The sequence below is a fragment of the Myotis lucifugus genome, unplaced genomic scaffold, assembly GCF_000147115.1.
Source record: "Myotis lucifugus unplaced genomic scaffold, Myoluc2.0 scaffold_379, whole genome shotgun sequence".
Lineage (NCBI taxonomy): Eukaryota > Metazoa > Chordata > Mammalia > Chiroptera > Vespertilionidae > Myotis > Myotis lucifugus.
Genome location: NW_005871427.1, coordinates 214,377 through 233,210, shown reverse-complemented (window position 1 = coordinate 233,210; position 18,834 = coordinate 214,377). Strand labels below are relative to the sequence as shown.

The window sequence follows — 18,834 nt, the reverse complement described above, 5'->3', positions numbered from 1 at the left end:
TCTCTCTCTCCTCCTCTATGAAATCAATAAAAATATATTTTATAAAAGAAAAATATATTTGGATCCCTCAGGTAAGAACACTGGTTCAGGGTTTTATTGTGGACAATGCTGGGGGCGGGGAGGGTCCTGCTCACAGGAGGGGCTTGTGTGGGTTCAATGTCCCACCTGCAGGACACAAGGGGGCATCCCTGCTTTCTCTTAGTTTTCCACGTGCCAAGCAAGAGAGAGGGATGAAACTTAATTTGTCAGCATCAAACATCAAAAATAGAGCCTGGGAAAGAACCAAGATGGCGGGGTGGGTAAAAGCCTATATTCACCGCCTCCTTGAAAATTACAACAAAAATACAGAACAATCCTCATTCAGAACAGCCTGAATGCTGGAAGAATGGAAGTCCTACAACTAGAGAAGGAAAGAAGAAAGCACATTGGAACGGGTAGGAGGGGTGGAGGTGTGGAATGGGCCCAACACCAACCTGTCCCAATTTTTTAATCAGGAGTGAGATCGTCTCTGTGGAGGCTGCCTGTGGTGAGTATGGGGTCCAAGCCCCACACCCAGACCCCCAGCCCAGGGTTGCAGAGCTGGGAAGAGAAGTCCCTGTCACTTTGGGTTGTAAAAACCAGTCAGGGTTTGTGGCTGAGTGACAAGGAGGCTGCTGGAATCACAGGTGCTCCTCTTAAAGGGCCATTGCAGGAACTCACAGAGTCTCACTTATTCTGTGCTCCTGGGCCAGGGGTCTCAGACTCATCTGGGGAGGAATTTGATAGTCTGGCATGGGGTAAGGAACTCAGGGGTGGCTTTCTCCAAGACTGGGGTGCTCACAGGGGTCATTGTTCCTGTGCTGGGACCTCCCCTGTCCCTGAGCTTACTGGCAGCCCTATTTGAGTCTCCATCAGCATAGAGCACACAGTTTGCTCCATCCTGATGATCCCCTGAGGCCCTGCCCCATCCAATTTTCAGCCTCACCAAGCTGCTGGAAGCAACTTTTTCAAATGAATGGCCTATCCTGGCTCAGGCTTCAGATTTTGCTAAAACCTCTCAAATAAGCTGCAGCTGGGGACAACATGCCCAAAGCCACCCATAAAAGGCCCAAGGCAGGGCAGTAGCACCAGACTGACATGCTTCACAGCTAGGCCTCACCTGGGCACCTTGGAGTCCAATATAAATACGAAATAGCTGCCATCTGCAGATCCCTCTACATCTCCTACTGGGTGGCCCCATCCAGTAGTTGACTTTGCACCACCCTGGATGCTCCAGACTCAGTGAATTCAGTGGACAGTTTCAGACCATAGCAGATTACAACTCTACATAGCCACAAGTGACACACTCAAGGGGCAGACTCAGTGAGCACCAGAGTCCCACTGAAGCAAAGTCCTGTTCCAGAGGGATGTCTCCTGCATAGCAGCTCTCTCACTATAGTCGACACTTGTCCTCACATCCAATTGGCCAGGATGTCAAGTCCTCCTAGTGAAGCCAACAGAAATCAAGGCTCAACTACAAGAATATGCACACAGCCCACACAGGGGTGCACCTAGAGTGTCCAGCTCAGGTGACTGGGGAGGCTGAGCCACTGGTCCGTACAGGACACCTACTATAAAAGCCACTCTAACAACTGCAGGAGACATAGAAGCTCTACCCAATACATAGAAACAAACAGAGGAAAGGAGCCAAAAGGGGGGATAAAGAAACATGTTACAAATGAAAGAATGGAAACAAGCAAACTACTATATACACAGTTCAAAATCATGGTTATAAGGTTATTTTAGAATCTTCATGAGACTTTAAAGGATCTTAGTGAGAATGTCAAAGACATGGAAAAGGAAGAGTCAAAAATTAAACATACACTAACTGAAATAAAAAATAATTTACAGCAATTCTACAATAGAGTAGAGGATTCTGGGAATCAAATAAATAATTTGGAATATGAGGAAGCAAAAAACACACAATCAGAAGAGCAAAAACAAAAAAAAAATAATCCAAAACTATGAAGATAGTGTAAGGAGCCTCTGGGAAAACTTCATGGGTTCCAACATTCACATTATGGGGGAGCAGAAGGAGAAGAGAGAACAAGATATTGAAAACCTATTTGAAGAAGTAATAACAGAAAAATTCTCCTACCTGGTGAAAGAAATAGACTTACAGGTCTAGGAATCACAGGAAATCCAAAATAAGAGGAACCCACAGAGGCCCACACCAAGACACATCATAATTGAAATGCCAAAGGCTGAAGACAAATAGAGACCCTTAAAAGCACAAGAGGAAAACAGCCCATTCAGCTAATTTCTCAACAGAAACTTTGCAGGTTAGGAGTGGCAAGAAATATTCAAACTGATGAATGATAAGGACCTACAAGCAAGATTACTCTACCCAGCAAAGCTCTCATTTAGATTTGAGGATCAGATAAAGAGCTTCACAAAAAAAGAAAAAAACTAAAGGAGTTCATCACCAGCAAAACAGTATTATATGACATGTTGAAGGGTATTGTTTAAGAAGATAGAAGAAGGAGAGGAAGAGGAAGAGCATGAATAAGAAGAATAAGAAGAATGAGAAGAAGAAGAATGAAAAGAGAAGAAGAAGAAGAAGAAGAAGAAGAAGAAGAAGAAGAAGAAGAAGAAGAAGAAGAAGAAGAAGGAGAAAGAAGGAGAAGAAGAAGGAGAAGAAGAAGAAGAAGAAGAAGAAGAAGAAGAAGAAGAAGAAGAAGAAGAAGAAGAAGAAGAAGAAAGAAGGAGAAGAAGAAGGAAGAGGAGGAAAAGGAGAATGAGGAGTAGTAAAATATAAACAATAAAATGGCAACACATACATATCTATCAACAATTGAATCATAAAATCAAAATAAATAAACAAGAAACTAATGAAGAAAATAAACTGCTGAATAGAATAGAATCAGAGGCATGGAAGCATGGAACAGACTGAAGAATCTCAGAGGGATAGGGGGAGAGAGGGTGGAAAGAGACTAACCAAAGATCTCACCTGTGGACACAGACAGTAGGGCAGTGAAGGCCTGCAGTGGAGCAGGAACTGGGTGGAAAGCGGGAATGGGGGTGGGCACCTGTAATACTCTCAACAATAAAGATTTTTAAATAATAGACTCTGACTACTTATTTCACTAAAACCTATAAAATCTGAGTGGGGAAAAAAAAGGAGCTACCAACCATTGTGTGTAGAAAACAGATCTAGGTCTTGCAACAGAAGAATAATGCCCACCTGGAAGCACTGATAAGAAACAATAACAGTGCCGAAACCGGTTTGGCTCAGTGGATAGAGCGTTGGCCTGCGGACTGAAGGGTCCCAGGTTCGATTCCGGTCAAGGGCATGTACCTGGGTTGCGGGCACATCCCCAGTGGGAGATGTGCAGGAGGCAGCTGGTCGATGTTTCTCTCTCATTGATGTTTCTAGCTCTCTATCTCTCTCCCTTCCTCTCTGTGAAAAATCAATAAAATATATTTAAAAAAAGAGAAACAATAACAGGATTTCCCAGATGCCTTAGTTCAAGATCAATAGCAGACACTACCCACACTGCAAGGTCATCAGCTTGTTCTGAAGGACTTAGGAAAAGTTTCTGCTTCCAAAGACCAGGAGTATCCTCAGGAGGCGGAGCTCTATTGGAGCAGGCTTCCAAATGGGTGCGGTCATGATTGAATACTTTAGTTGCTGCCATGGGCATGATGCATGCATCCCTCAAATATTCATACAGCAAAACCCAATACCCAAGGAGATGGTGTTAAGAAGGCCTGGGGACCTTCTTAGATCTTGAGGGTGGAGTTCTCATGAGTGAGAATCACGCCCTTAAAAATGAGGGCTGAGATGCTATGCTCAGTGTTTGAGTGTCAACCTATGAACCAGCAGGTCACGATTCGATTCCTGGTCAGGCCATATGCTCTGGTTGTGGGCTTGATCCCCAGTGTGGTGTGTGATGGAGGCAGCCAATCAATGGTTCTCTCTCATCATTGATGTTTCTATCTCTCTCTACCTCTTCCTTCCTCTCTGAAATCAATAAAAGTATATTTTATAAAAAAGCGGGCTGAGGAAGCTCTCTTGGTCCATCCACCCTCTGAGATTACAGAAAAAAATTACCCACTAGGATGTAGATCCTCACCAGATTCCCAACCTTCCCATATCAAGTCTAGGATTTTCCAGCCTCCATACCTGTGAACCCCTCACTCTGTGGACTGTGTCACAGCCCCAGGAACGATGGAGAGTGTGGTGTCACATGACCACCAGGACTGACCCTGGAGATTCACTGCTGCATTGGTTGTTCAAAGTACACCCTGCGTTTCCCCCCGCCCCCCGTGATGGGCAAGGGCAGCGTTTCTCTGATGTTTCCTTCAACAGACAGAGTATCCTGGTGGAAGGTCAGGGGAGGCTCTGACACAGCTGTGGTAGAAAGATAGCGTGAGAGCTGGGGGAAGGCATGAGCCCTTTCAGTATCTCCAAAATCAGCACGCAGCAAGGCAGAGGGTCACTGGAGGTGAAATCTGTAAATGCCTGGTCCTCCCAGTCACCAAATCACAGGGAGGCGACTGATGTCCTCCTGATGCCCTGGACATCAAAGCCCCACAGGAGGACCTTTGGCCAAGGAGCTTTAAGGTTGCACTTAGGTTTGGTGGTTTAACTTAAGGATGTCATTCTCCCAAACTTTCCCGAGATTGTCTGTAATAATGACAGTGGGTACTTGAATCCTAGTGGCTCCCTACAGAGCATTGAATAATGATTCCTGTGATGTGATCCCACAGATGAATAACTTGCTGTAAATTTTTGTCAGCCATTGTGGGTGAGGGGTGAAGAGGCTGAACCCAGAGAGAATCTGGACCAGATAAAAGGCTCTAAGTGTACAGACTCCTTTTTCCCTCACTCTCTCTGCTCTGATGGACCTGCAGCCACAGAAGGAAGTGAGCCGTGGTAATGTCTGGATTCCACAGAAGAGCAGCCTTGCAGGGCCCCAACCATGGGAGCTGGAGCTGGGGAGGAATCTCTTTCTAGGTATCAACACGTGGACAAGGACCCACGAAGAATTTACTCTGAGCAGGAATATCCTGGCCCTGTGGGTGGAACATCATTGTAAATTATCTAGGGTGTAACTGATGATGGTGGTATTAACAACAACAGCCGCACTGCAGCACACAGACTAGCCACCCCTCATGAACATCTCCATGCTCACAAGACAGGAGGTGCTTGTCCCTCTGAGGAAAAGGGGGACTGTCCCCTAGGGGCTCCCCCTCCTGTGTCCCTAAGAAGAGGAGCCCATGTAAATGGGGAGCTCCTTGTGCTGATAAGCCCAGCCTAGACGCTGTCCCTGCACATCTGGGAAAGCAGCCCCACCCCTGGGACCTGCAGTCTCCATTCACTCCAGGCGTCCACCCAGAGGAAGCACCATAAAGTTTGGGCTGAGCGGGGCTCTCGCTGTGATGCTCTTACATGGTAACATTATGAAGAAGCTGGGGCCTTGTGAGTGTGTGTGAGTGTGTCAGTGTGTGTGCCTGCTCCTCTGGACAACTCTCTTGTCTGCAGGTGTCCAGTGTGAGGTGCAGCTGGTGGAGTCTGGGGAGACTTGGTGCAGCCTAGGGGCAGGGGGTCTCTGAGACTCTCCTGCAAAGGCTCAGGGTTCACTTTCATGGACTATTACATGAGCTGAATCCAGCAGACACCAGGAAAGGGATGGGAGTGGGTAGGTTTCATAAAAACAAAAGCAACAACCACACCACGAAATACGAAGCATTTGTGAAAGGCAGAGTCAATATCTCTAGAGATGATTCCAAAAGCACTGCTTACCTACAAATAAGCAACCTGAGAGCTGAGGACACTGCAGGCCATGCATTACTGTGCAAGAGGCACAATGAGGAGAAGTCAGTGTGAGCCCATACACAAGTCTCCCTGCAGGATAGGCTGTGACCACCAGGGGACGCTCAGGGTCCCTGAACACAAGGACCATCCCAGCAGCAGCTGCAGTTGGAGCTTTGGGCTTGTGACCTGTGTGGTTTCCTCTTCATGTCACAGTACCCCTCAGGGAACCTCTGGATTCCTGATTCTGCACTAACCTCTGAAGTCTCTGAGTTAGAAAGTCTGTTGTAAACAGAGAACTTTCTCAAGTGGGCAAACCTCAGAGTTTCTTTCAGACACTCTTATGCCAAGTATCAATTAATGATCAAAACTTCTGCCCAAGTCACCTAAATCCAACCAGAGACTCTGCTGACTCAACACTGTACCTCAGTCTCACACAGCTCAGGGTCCAGCCAGCATCAGGACACATGCATGCTGAACAGCGGGCATCAGAGGATTGTGACGGAAAAGCTGGTGAAGAAGGACCCCAGGTGGTGAAGGTCAATGACTTATCATCTTGGTGATAGCCCCAAGAATTAGTGACCCCAGGCCGAGGCAGAGGGACCCACAGCAGCTTGGTACAGTTGACCAGTCTGATGACAAACACTCACACCAAGGGACGTGGGATGTTTATTATGCACGTAGTTGGAATCTCTGGGAAGCACAGGAAAGGTCCTACTTTGATGGAGCCAGGAAAGGAGACTGGCTCATTGCTTTTATTTGTGCAGGTGGTGGGGAAGGAGAGAAATTCTGCTTCCAGGGGATTGTGTGGTTTCAACCTCTTAGTGACAAATGAAGAGGAGATCAATATTTCTGATAAGATTCCCATCTGGGGCAGATGGAGATGAGGCAGCAATGAGCCATACGTTGTCAGCAGTCAAATGTAAAGTAATATAGTAATTTCTGATTTCCTATTTCCCTTAACAATTTTAATAAATGACCAAAAATGAGATACAGGGTCAATATTTGTGGACAATAACCTTGTCTACAGAAAATGAGTGGCTGAATGATTATAAGTAAGCTAGTGATGGTGATGATGATGATGATTATGATAATGAAGATGATGGACTGAGACACAGATCTTGGCCCAATGAAACGAAGGCTCCTCATACTGGCACACCATCAACATGGATCCTCCAATGAGGGGTGTCCACTCTTCCCTGTTAGTGTTGAGAGATTTAATAAATGGGGCCACAATCAATTATGCAGCTTGGGTGATTCAGAGAGAGACCATGTGAGTAATGACCCCAAAAGTGCCCAAGTGGGAATCCACAAGATCGGTGAAGGTGTTACCTTCTAGAACAGAGACACTGAGAATGTGCATGTAGGACACAGGGAATCCTCTTTTCCACCAGTTTGCAATGAGATGGTCCTTATTTCCCTTGATCCCTACCTGCAGAATCTTTAATCTAACAACCTCTGCTCAGAATTATTAGGCACGTCCCACAATTATAAGAGCTGTCTCTTTCATTTCCTGAACTTCCTTCTGGGCCCTCACTGAAGGAGGCTTTAAACCCATGTGTCCAGTAGCTCTCTGTCTATGAACATCAGGCATGTTTCTGTCATGTGACACAAAACAAGTCCAATTTCCTCCCCTCACCTGGTTCCATAGTCAGGTCCAGATCTATGGGTAGTTTCCTATCAGCACTCCCCTCTGGTACCAGAACCTGCTCCAGTCCCTGTGGCTGCTGTAGCTAATCCACATGGACTGTGGAGGCTCAGCATTTTCCAGGAAGTTCTTGGTAAAATCACCCAAAAGAGGACCCATCAAGGATAATATCATTAAATTAGCTTTGGTTAAAATTAAAGTATTTTGTCCTGCTAAAGATTCCATTGAGTAAATTAAAACACAAACATAAATAAAGAAATATATTTCCAAATCATGTCTGATGGGAGGATGATTAAATTATACATTAAGGATGCCATATGTTTGTGGGAGAGCCCAGCACCCTGTGACCACAGTGACATCCAGAGGAAGGGCAGAGGGAGGCTGAGTGAGGGATTCCTCTCAGGGTTGAAGTTTCCTTTCCTGTGAGAAAGTCTATGGTATGAATTCTCTACACATACATCCCTCTGGACCCTAACATCACTGATAACGTTAGACTGAGTAAACAGGTCAATCTTCTCTCATCATCATTTCCACTTATGAATGATTCTGAGTTGTAGAAATACATGATCACTGCTGTTATTTCTTGTCTTTTGTCCACTTAGAGCCATGACTCTTTCTGATGTAACTATTTGGAATCTTTGCAGTAGGGCATGGCTTGCATAAAGGAAGAGGGTGCACAAGAAGCTGTAGACAAGGTCAAATAATTTCCAACATCAAGAATAACAAATGTCTAATCTCTCAGTGCTTGGGATGTTGTTTCTCAGATCAAAGTAACATAATAAATTAAGATATATAATATTGAAAATTCCTGTCCTTTATTTATAATATTTTTCACAATAATAGGAATTATTAATACAAACTTAGATTCAAAAAATGTGAAAATTGTGAATTAAGTAAGATTTTGAGATTCACAAATAGTCTGAACAAATGCTAATCATTTTTACACCTGTTTGAAAGATTCATGAAGAGTTAAAAGCATAACCTACTCATCAAGTCCACCATTTCCACTTATGCTTAGAAAGATTAGACTATTTGTTAACTGAATTCCAATGTGTTTCATTTCCAATGTGGTTCCCTGTCCATGACTTACATGCTGAGTGAGGTCAAGGGAAGAGATGCCCAAGGAGGGGCTCATGAATAAACAGCGCATCCTGACCTCAGGCCTTAAAGTTATAGGAATGAGTGCCCCACATGCAAATTTATCTTCAAGCTCCAGGGTAAATCCTCTCCTGGACTGTGCAGGCTCACAGCTCTTCTCACACAGGGCTGAGGTCTCTGGGAAGGTAGAGCTGTGGTCTAGAAGAATATGAGACCTCTGGGTCTTCTCCTGTGCCTGGTGACAGCACCCCAAAGCAAGGGTCTCAGGAGTCAGGCAGGGGTCATGGCATGGCTATAACTGTAGATGACTGACAGGGACTGATGTCCTTTGTCCCCAGGTGTCCTGTCCCAGGTGCAGTTGCAGGACTGGTGAAGCCTTCACAGACCCTCTTCCTCACCTGCACTGTGTCTGGATTCTCTTTAACCAGTTATATTGTGTACCTGCCCCATCAGCCCCTGGATGCATATGGCATAATAGAGGTACAAACTATAACCCAGTACTAAAATCCAGACTCAGCATCACCAGGGACACATCCAAGACCAAGTTTACTTAACACTGAACAGCCTGAGAGCAGAGGATAGGGCCATGTATTACTCTGCCAGAAACAGTGAGGGGAAGTCAGTGTGATGCAAGACACAAACCTCCCTGAGGGAGACAGCAGGGCTGGGCTGCAGGAGCCACTCTGAACACCAGGAGCGCTCAGGACCCACAGCACAGAGAGCAGCCCTAGGAGCAGGGGCAGAGGTAGGTGACGAGGGAAGGGCCTCCCTGTTGGGCTCAGGGATTTCCTCTCTAGCTCTCAGCTGCCTCCAGGGATGATTCTTCCTTCTCATATTCTCACTGCAGACAACAAGGAAGAAGGGACATTGTCTGTTTCCAGGTGACATGCTGGCAGTGACAGGGACTCTTCTTCACCAAGTCTCCTTCACAAATTTTAATGGTCTTTTTTCACTGTCTTTTAAACATTTATCTGATTATTGTGAACTCCGCAGGTGGATTGCTGGATTGGGCTGTGTGCACAGCTCTGCATTTATCCCTTAGGGGTCAGGTACCCTCAGTGTCTGACTCTACCTGTGCCTTCCCCCTCCTGGTTCCAGGGCTATCAGGGCCCTCCCTCTGCTGAAAGGCCTGAGCACACTCAGGGCTCAGCAACCTCACTCATCCTCTCTCAGTCCACATTGATCCTCGGAAGAGCTGTCAGCTCAGTGCACCAAACACAGGGAGCCCCACATCCACACACATGAGGGCCCCGGCTGTCCTAGAGGAAACAGTGCCAACCCCCCAGTGGGGACAGGTGACTCTGAGGGCTGGGATGTGCATCACCTATCTCTTACCTCCACCTTTTCTCCTGAATCGAAGGTTTTCTAGCTTCACTGTGGGTGAGATGTGCATTGGGAGCATGATGGAAGCCTAGGAGCATCCATGGGACCCCTTGCATACATACATTTCTCTTACTCCTTGCCCAGGAAACACAGAGTTACATAGACACATAGTCACACACACAGAGTCATACACAGAGACACACACAGCGTTGCACACTTATTTTTGGAAAACACGTGCTTTCACAAATGAGCAGTGACACAAAACAGTTCATGTTGTTACACACTGTACTTTATGAATCTTATATAATAAAATGTGGTTATATGTCATTCTCTCGGATGTCATATGAAATTAATGTGTGGTCTGAAAACAACTATTATTTCAACACTGTGAAGATCATCAGTTGTATTTCTCAGTCCACTTAGTAGTTGCTCAAATTATGGATTTGACCCCAACTTTTCTACATTGCTATAAATTTTTAAAAATAATAGAAGTAGTAGTGAAAAACCTACCAACAAATAAAAAGCCAAGGACCAAATGGACTCAAGTGTGAATTCTACCTGAATTTCAAATAAGAATTAATAACTGTTTATTCAACTCTTCTTGAACTCTTCCAAGAAATAAAAGACAATGGTTACAAACAGATTTATTGAGGTGACCATTACACTCATATCAAAGCCAAGTAAAAAATATACAAAAATTACAGGTCAATATCCCCGATGAACATAAGTGCAAAAACCATCAACAATATAGTAGGAAACTTAACTTCACACTGAAAGGATTATTTACAATAATCAACTGGGATAGGGCCCTGGCATGCAAGGATGTTTCAATGTATGTAAACCAGTAAATGTGATACACCTCATCCAAAGAATGAAGGATAAAGTATACCACCATATAAATAGATATAGAATAAAGCATTTAAAATTTAAAATCGCTTCAGAATTAAAATCCTTAGCAGATTAGCTGTAGAAGTGATGGACCTCAATGTACTAAAGGCCATATTTGAGAAGCCAACAAGTGAAATCATTCTACACAGAGAAAATTTCAAAGCTTTTCTTCTTACATCAGAACCAAGAAAAGGCCTCCCCTGTGACTATTTCTATTCATCAAAACTATAAGTCCTTGTGAGAATAATAAGGCAAGAAAAAGAAATTTAAAATGTCTAAATCAGAAAGAAACAAGTTAAAGTGTTTCTCCTTATCTGTATGGAGATGACATGATCTTGTACATAGAAAACCCTAAAATCTGTGCGAGAAGCTAATAGAACTAGAATTCAGGAAAGATGTAAGGTATGAAACCAATGCACAAATGACTTGCATTCCTGCACACTCTCAACAGAGTGTCTTCATAATTCTAGGAAATATGTGGGGTTGATACAGAGGAAGGTGAGGAAAGAAAGCTTGAACTGGCTAAACAACAAGGAGATGACAACCTAGTGAAACAAGAACCCTGGATCTGTGTGTGTCCTCAGTCTTGGTTAATCCCCCATTATGTTCCCAGGTAGATTTCCTCCCAATGTGGCACTAAGTCAGGTGCATCGTCCAGCTGACCCTCATCATGTGAAGACATGGGACCCTGGTCCCAAGGGTCACATGCAGACATCACATTTCAAATAATAATATTTTCATAACCTAAATGTAATTACTCCTAAATAATCATCCACAGCTTCCCCTAAACACACCTGGTCATGACAGATTATTCTTCATCCCAATATACAAAACTGGATTTACAACAGAGTCTAGAGAATAAGCACCACAAAGAAGGCCATGCAGCTGCTACATGTCCAGCACCAAACTCCCCTGAAGGAACAGAATCCAGGAGCTCTGTCCGTGTCTATATAGTTCATGCTTCTGGTTCTCAGGGACCCACACAGATGCTCCTCGCTCCTCCAACACTTGGTCCACTGGCTTTAGGCTCACACTCTGGTCTTAGTTTATCCTTTGATCACTTTGTAGGGGAAATAGTGTCAGGTGGAACTCCCCATCTCCTGAATATGAACCTGCTGCATTTTTTCATCATAATATTTGAAAGTTAATTTCTCTTAGTTGTCTTTACTGGTGACCATCAAAGAAATCTATGATATCTTATCCTTATCTTTTTTGTACAGGCAACCCAGAGCAGTTGGATTCTATGGGGAGGCAGAGGCGTGTACAAGGTGAATTATTTAACAAACATGCATTTTTGGACATGTCACACTCTGGGGCCATGTCCTTAATTACAGAATCCAACCCCAGATATCCCTATATAGCAGAAGGCCATGCAAATAGGTCCCAGTTTGCTCATAAAAACCAGCCCAGCCCTGACCCTGCAGCTCTGGGACAAGAGCCCAGCCCTGGTATCCCCAGGTGTTCCCATTTTCTGATCTGGACTTAATACAGACCACTCACCATGGGGTTTTGGCTTATTTGGGTTTTCCTTGTAGCTGTAATTTATGGAGAACAAGAGACACTGAGTATGTGAGTGGTCAGGAGTGAGAGGAACAGTGGAAGTGTGAGAGCTTTCTGAGCAGGTCATCTCTGTGTTTGCAGGTGTCCAATGTGAGGTGCAGCTGATGGAATCTGAGGAAGGCTTGATGTAGCCTGAGGGGTCTCTGAGATGCTCCTGTGAAGCCTATGGATTCACCTTCGGTAGCTACTGGATGCACTGGGTCTGCCATGCTCCAGGGAAGGGGTGGAGGGGGTTGCTGTAATTAATCCTGATGGAAGAACCACAAACTATGCCAACTCTTTTTTTTTTTAAAATATATTTTATTGATTTTTTACAGAGAGGAAGGGAGAGGGATAGAGAGTTAGAAACATTGATGAGAGAGAAACATCGACCAGCCGCCTCCTGCACATCTCCTACTGGGGGTGTGCCCGCAACCAACGTACATGCCCTTGACCGGAATCGAACCCGGGACCTTTCAGTCCGCAGGCCGACGCTCTATCCACTGAGCCAAACCGGTTTCGGCAACTATGCCAACTCTTGAAGGGCCAATTCACCATCTCCGGAGACAACACCAAGAACATGCTGTATCTAAAAATGAACAGCCTGAGAGCTGAGGACACGGCTGTGCATTACTGTGCAAGAGACACAGTGAGAGGAAGTCACTGTGAGCCTACAGAAACCTCCCTGTAGGAGAGGCTGCGACCACCAGGGGGCGCAGGGTCCATTAACAGAAGGACCTTCCCAGCAGCAGGTGCATTTGGATGTTTGGGCTGGTTTCCTGTGTGGTTTCCTCTTCATGTCAGTTTCCCTCAGGGAACCTCTGGATTCCTGATTCTGTGCTTACCTCTGATGTCTCTGAGTTCAAAAGTCTGTTGTGAACAGAGACAACTTTCTCACATGGGCAAACCTCAGGCACTCTTCTGCCCAAACAATAACCATCTAATCTTCTGTCCTAGGTCACTTTAATCTAACCAGAGGCTCTGCTGACTCAACTGTGAATCTCAGCTCCTCACAGGTCAGGGTCCCAACCAGTCAGCAGCAGGACAGGAGTGTATTGGACAGGGGGCACCAGAGGAGTGTGACCCCAAAACTAGAGAAGGAAGATCCTGGCTTATCATGCTTCTCATAGCACCAAGAGTAAGTGACACCAGACAGAGACAGAGCGACCCAAAGCAGCTTGGTACACATGTCCAGGCCGATGACAAACACACACACATCAAGTGAACGTGGAATCTTTATTCCATACATAACTGAACATCTCTGTGAAGCACAGGAAAGGCCCTTCAGGAAGTCAGATCTGTTTGATGGAGCCAGGAAAGGAGACTGGCTTGGGGTTTTATTTGTCGTGGTGGTGGCAGATGGGGAGAATTCTCCTTCCAGGAGCTTGAGTGGTTTCAATCTCACAATTACATCTAAAGACAAAACATGATTTCCTATCAAATTTCTTGTGTGTGGCAGATGGAGAAGAGGCAAGAATAAGCCTTCCCTTCTCAGCAGTCAAATGGAAAATAAGAGTATGGCAACCTATTTTACTTAACATCTATGCAAAATGACCAAAAATTATAAAGTGTCATTATGTGTGTTCAAAAACTAGGCCTACAGAAAATCAGAAGAATAATTACAAGTAAGCATGTGATAATGATGATGATGGTGGTGGTGATGGTGATGGAGGTGGTGATGATGTTGATAGAATTGGACAAAGATCATGGTCCAAAGTTCTGGACGGAATCTGTACTTTATCCAAGGTCATCAGTTTTTAGAAGGCCTTGTGTGAACTTAGAGTTGGACCTTTGAGGGTTGAATTTTCCAATGGCATCTAAAGAGGAGGCACCTGCTTTCTTTTCCTATAAAAAGTCATGTGTCAACAACCACCATGTCTACAGAAAATGAGAAGAGTTATTACAAAAAGGAAATCACAAACACTGGGGCAGTGAGGGCCTGGGGCAGGGGGTGTGGTCATGTGGAAAGAAAAAGCAAATGGCGATGATTCAGATTATGACTATGATGGAATGAGACATGGGTGTTGCTCCAAGGAAATTATGGCACAAATGTAAACACACCTTCACCATGGCTCCTCCAGTGAGAGGTATCTACTCTTCCCTGCAACTATTGAGATATTTCATAAATGGGACCCCAAAGAATTATGCAGCTTGGGTGATCCCGGTGTGAACATATCAATAATGACCTTAAAAGTGTCCAAGTTCTGATCTCCTGGACTTGGGAAGGTGTTACCTTCTAGAATAGAGACACTGTGAGAATGTGCATGTAGGAAACAGGGTTCCCCTTCCCACCAGTTTGAAGTGACATGCTCCTTATCTCTCTTGATCCCTGCCTGCGTGACCTTAAATGATTTCATTTCTAACAAACTCCTGCTCAAGCTGTCAGCTGCATCCAGGGAGGATTCTTGCTTTTTTGCTTTGGCTCTAATTCCCTGTATTCTCACTGCAGACACCAGAGTAGGAGGTCACATTGCTGTTGGCAGATGGAATATGAACAGTGACTGGGGACTCTCCTTCACCAACATATTGTACATTGAAAACCTGAAGGACTCAAACAAAAAACTGCTAGATTAAATAAACAAATTCGGTAATGTAACAGGATACAAAATTAATACCCATAAATCAATGGTATTTTTATTTACCAATAATGAATTCTCAGAAGGAGAAACAATACACAATCCTATTTACCATTGCAAAAACAACAACAACAAAACTTTAGATACTTAGGAATAAATTTAACCAAGGAGGCAAAATACCTGTACTGGAAAACCTACAAGATGTTGAAAATAGATATAGAGGAAAACATAAAAAAGTGGAAGACTATACCGTGTGCATGAATTGATATTATTAACAAATTAATATGCCTATACTACTGAAAGCAATCTATAGAATCATGAAATTCCTATTAAAATACCCACTGCGGTCTTCACAGATCTACAACAAATATTATAAAAATTTATATGGAATCAAAAGAGATCCTGAAAAGCTCAGTAATCTTGAGAAATGAGAATAAAATTTGAGGGATCACAATACCAGATATAAAGTTATACTACAAAACCACTGTAATCAAAACAGCCTGGTACTGGCATAAGAACAGACATATAGACCAATTAAATAGAACATCGACCCCAGAAATCGATCCAAGCATTATGCTCATTTAATATTTGACAATGGAGGCAAGATCATACAATGGAGTCAAGAGAGTCTCCTGAATAAATGTGTTCAGAAAATGGGCAGACACGTGCAAGCAAAATTAAACCAGACCAACTTACTTACACTATTACACAAGAAAAAACTCAAAATGGATAAAAGTCTTAAAAGTCATGAAAACATAAAAATCGTACAAGAAACCATAGGCAGCATAATCTCAGACATCTCTAGTAGCAATGTTTGCAGATATATATCCTAGGGCAAAGGAAATTAAGGAGAAAATAAACAAATGGGACTACATAAAAATAAAAAGCTACTGGAATGTATTCACGCCTATGTTCATAGCAGCACAAGTTACAATAGTTAAGATCTGGAAATAGCCCAAGTGCCCATCAGTAGGTAAGCAGATAAAAAAGCTGTGGTACATTTATACCATGAAATACTATGCAGCAATAACAAAGAAGAGACTCTTACCCTTTGAGACAGCATGGAGTGACCTGAAGAGTATCATGCTATGTGAAATAAATCAGTCAGAGAAAAACAAGTATCACATAATCTCACTCATATGTGGAATCTAAGAACAAAATAAACTAATGAATGGAGTGGATCCAGAGTCATGGAAACATGGAACAGAGTTTGGAATCTCAGAGGGAAAGCAGGGAAGGATGGGTGGGTGGAAAGAGATCAAGTAAAAAACTCGAATGCATATATGTAATCAATAGACACAGACAATAGGATGGTGAAGTCTTGGGGCAGGCTAGAAGGGGTCAATGGGGAATTAAATGGGACATATATAATAATTTCAACAATAAAGATATAATTTATATATAAAAAAAAGAATAAGGACTAGAACCCTCAGACTTCCACTGAGCCTGGTCCCTGTGTCATTCATCTTACCTCAGGTGGGGTCAAGATGTCAGCTATGAAATACTCTGCCTCATGAATATGCAAAAGAGAGGAGGTAGACTAGGTTAAATATGGATAAGTCTGTGCCCTGAGGGCATCACCCACAGCCACACCCTCCCCTCCTGAAGTGCTCACAGCACAGCCCCTAACCATGAACTGGAGCTGGAGAACCCTCCTCCTGGTGGCCATGGCTACAGGTAAAGGACTCCCCAGTCCCTGGGTTAAGGAGGGGTCCAGGGAGGGGCAAGGAGGATTTCCATCCACTCCTGTCTCCTCTCCACAGGTGTCCACTCCAAGGTGCAGCTGGTGCAGTCTGGGGCTGAGGTGAGGAAGCCAGGGGCCTCTGTGAAGATCGCCTGGAAGGCTTCTGGATGCACCTTCACCAGCTACTACATGCACTGGGTGCCACAGGCCCCAGGACAGGGGCTTGAGTGGGTGGGGTGGGTTTACCCTAATAATGGAAACACAAAATACACATAGAAATTCCAAGGCAGAGTCTCCATGACAGAGACACGGCCATGAGCACAGCCTACATGGAGCTGAGCAGCTAAGAACCAAGGACATGGCCATGTATTACTGTGCAAGGGAAACACATTAAGGGGAAGTCAGTGTGAGCCCAGACACAATCCTCCCTGAGGTATACAGCAGGGCTGGGCTGCAGGGGCCACTCAGCACACCAGAGGGTGCTCAGGACACACAACACAGAGAGCAGCCCTAGGAGCAGGGTCAGAAGAAGTTGGGGAGGAAAGGGGCTTCCTGTTGAGCTCAGGGATTTCCTCTCAAGCTCTCAGCTGCCTCCAGGGATGGCTCTTCCTTCTCATATTCTCACTGCAGACATTTCATTCTCAATGAAGAAGGGACATTGTCTGTTTGCAGGAGACATGTCAGCAGTGACAGGGACTCTCCGTCACCAAGTCTTTGCATTTTCTATTTCTCTTTCTCTGCAAGGAGACGATCCTCAGTGCTCTCCTTGTCCTCAGTTTTGGAAACCTTCCCACCAAGAAAGACCCCAGCGCAGCCCAGGCCCCTGCGTGCTGAGCTCAGGCTCCCTGTCCCACAGACCCACCTGTCCCCATGTTTCCCTCTAACATGTCCCCCGTTCCCTCTGACAGGCCAACCTGAGCCACAGCAGTGAGGATCCTCCCCCAGAACCTCCCTCCACTGCTCTCCGTCCTCCCTATCTCATGCTTCCCTCCTGGTCCTCATTCACTTGGGTGGATGAGCAAACACACCCCAACATCTGGTTTCAATGATCACAAAACTTTTAGTCTGATTGTTTCCTTCAGAAGGGGACCCTTGTGGGTTACTGATATGTCCCAGCAGATGAGTCAGGATAATCTCCATGTCAGCACACTTAGCTTCATCATCCCCACCTTAACCATGTCTGCAAAGTCTTGTCATATAAGGACACCCACAGGCTCCAATGATGAGAACCCAGATATTCCTGAGGTCAGGGTCCAGCCATCACAGTTCCCTGAGAGTCAGGGCTTCCACTGCCCCTTGGGAACCTGGGATGAGTTTCCTTCCTGGGAACTGGAAGTTGTGTGCATGAGAGTGGAGTGAGCATATGTGTGTGCACATGTTAATTTGTCTAGAATTCAGCCATGACACCTGTCTGTCTGGGATGCATGACACAGTAGGTTGGCCCTCACCTGGAACCTGGAACTTGGGTTAAATTTTAAGTCAGTGCTTCCTTATCTGAATGACTGCAGATGTTATGTGTGGCTATTTCTGGAAAATGGGAGACAAACTGAACTGGGAAACAATGAGGAAATCACCACACAATGAAGGGACAATCGTGGAGCTGTGCCTGCTCAGATGTGGTGAATTCCCATCCATGGTAATTCATCTTCCCCCTCGGGGTGACTTTTCCCATGTTGCACATTGGTCCATCCAATGAATGGGCTTCTGGTTCCAGGGGACACCCATCATGTACTAACCGGTGACAGCACTGCCAAGTGCCACATGCAGATGTGAGTAGGGACTTGAGAGGGAGCAGATGATGCTTCTGAAATGAGCTGCTGATGAAGCAGGAAAGCCCAACATGCTCTCCTGCTCCTTGGTTAGAACCATATCACATGTCCTCATGGACACAGACCCTGATGGTGAATACAAGGCAGAACCCATAATGGTGACCAGGTTTCTATCAGTGATATGCATCAAGACCTAACATAATTATGTTCCCAGAACTTAAACTTAATTGCTCCCCAATTGTTATCAACAACTTCACCTAAACAGATCTGGTCATGATGGAAATTGTTTATGTTCTAATGTTTGAAACTGGATTGACAACAAAGTCTAGAGAATAAATACCACAAAGGAGGCAGTGCAGCTGCTACACGTCCAGCACCAAACTCCCCTGAAGGAATAGGACCCAGGAGCTCTATCTGTGTCTCTATAGCTCATGCTTCTGGCTCCCAGGGACCAACACAGATGCTCCTCTCTCCCCCAACATCTGGTCTACTGGCTCTATGCTCACACTCCAGTTTTAGTTTCTCCTATGAAC

The 18,834-nt window shown here is 44.8% G+C and overlaps 1 pseudogene; it reads left to right on the top strand.

Moving 5' to 3' along the window:
- Nucleotides 1-16,479: 16,479 nt before the first annotated feature.
- On the top strand, nucleotides 16,480-16,926 carry LOC111828483 (annotated as a pseudogene).
- The last annotated feature ends 1,908 nt before the right edge of the window (nucleotides 16,927-18,834 follow it).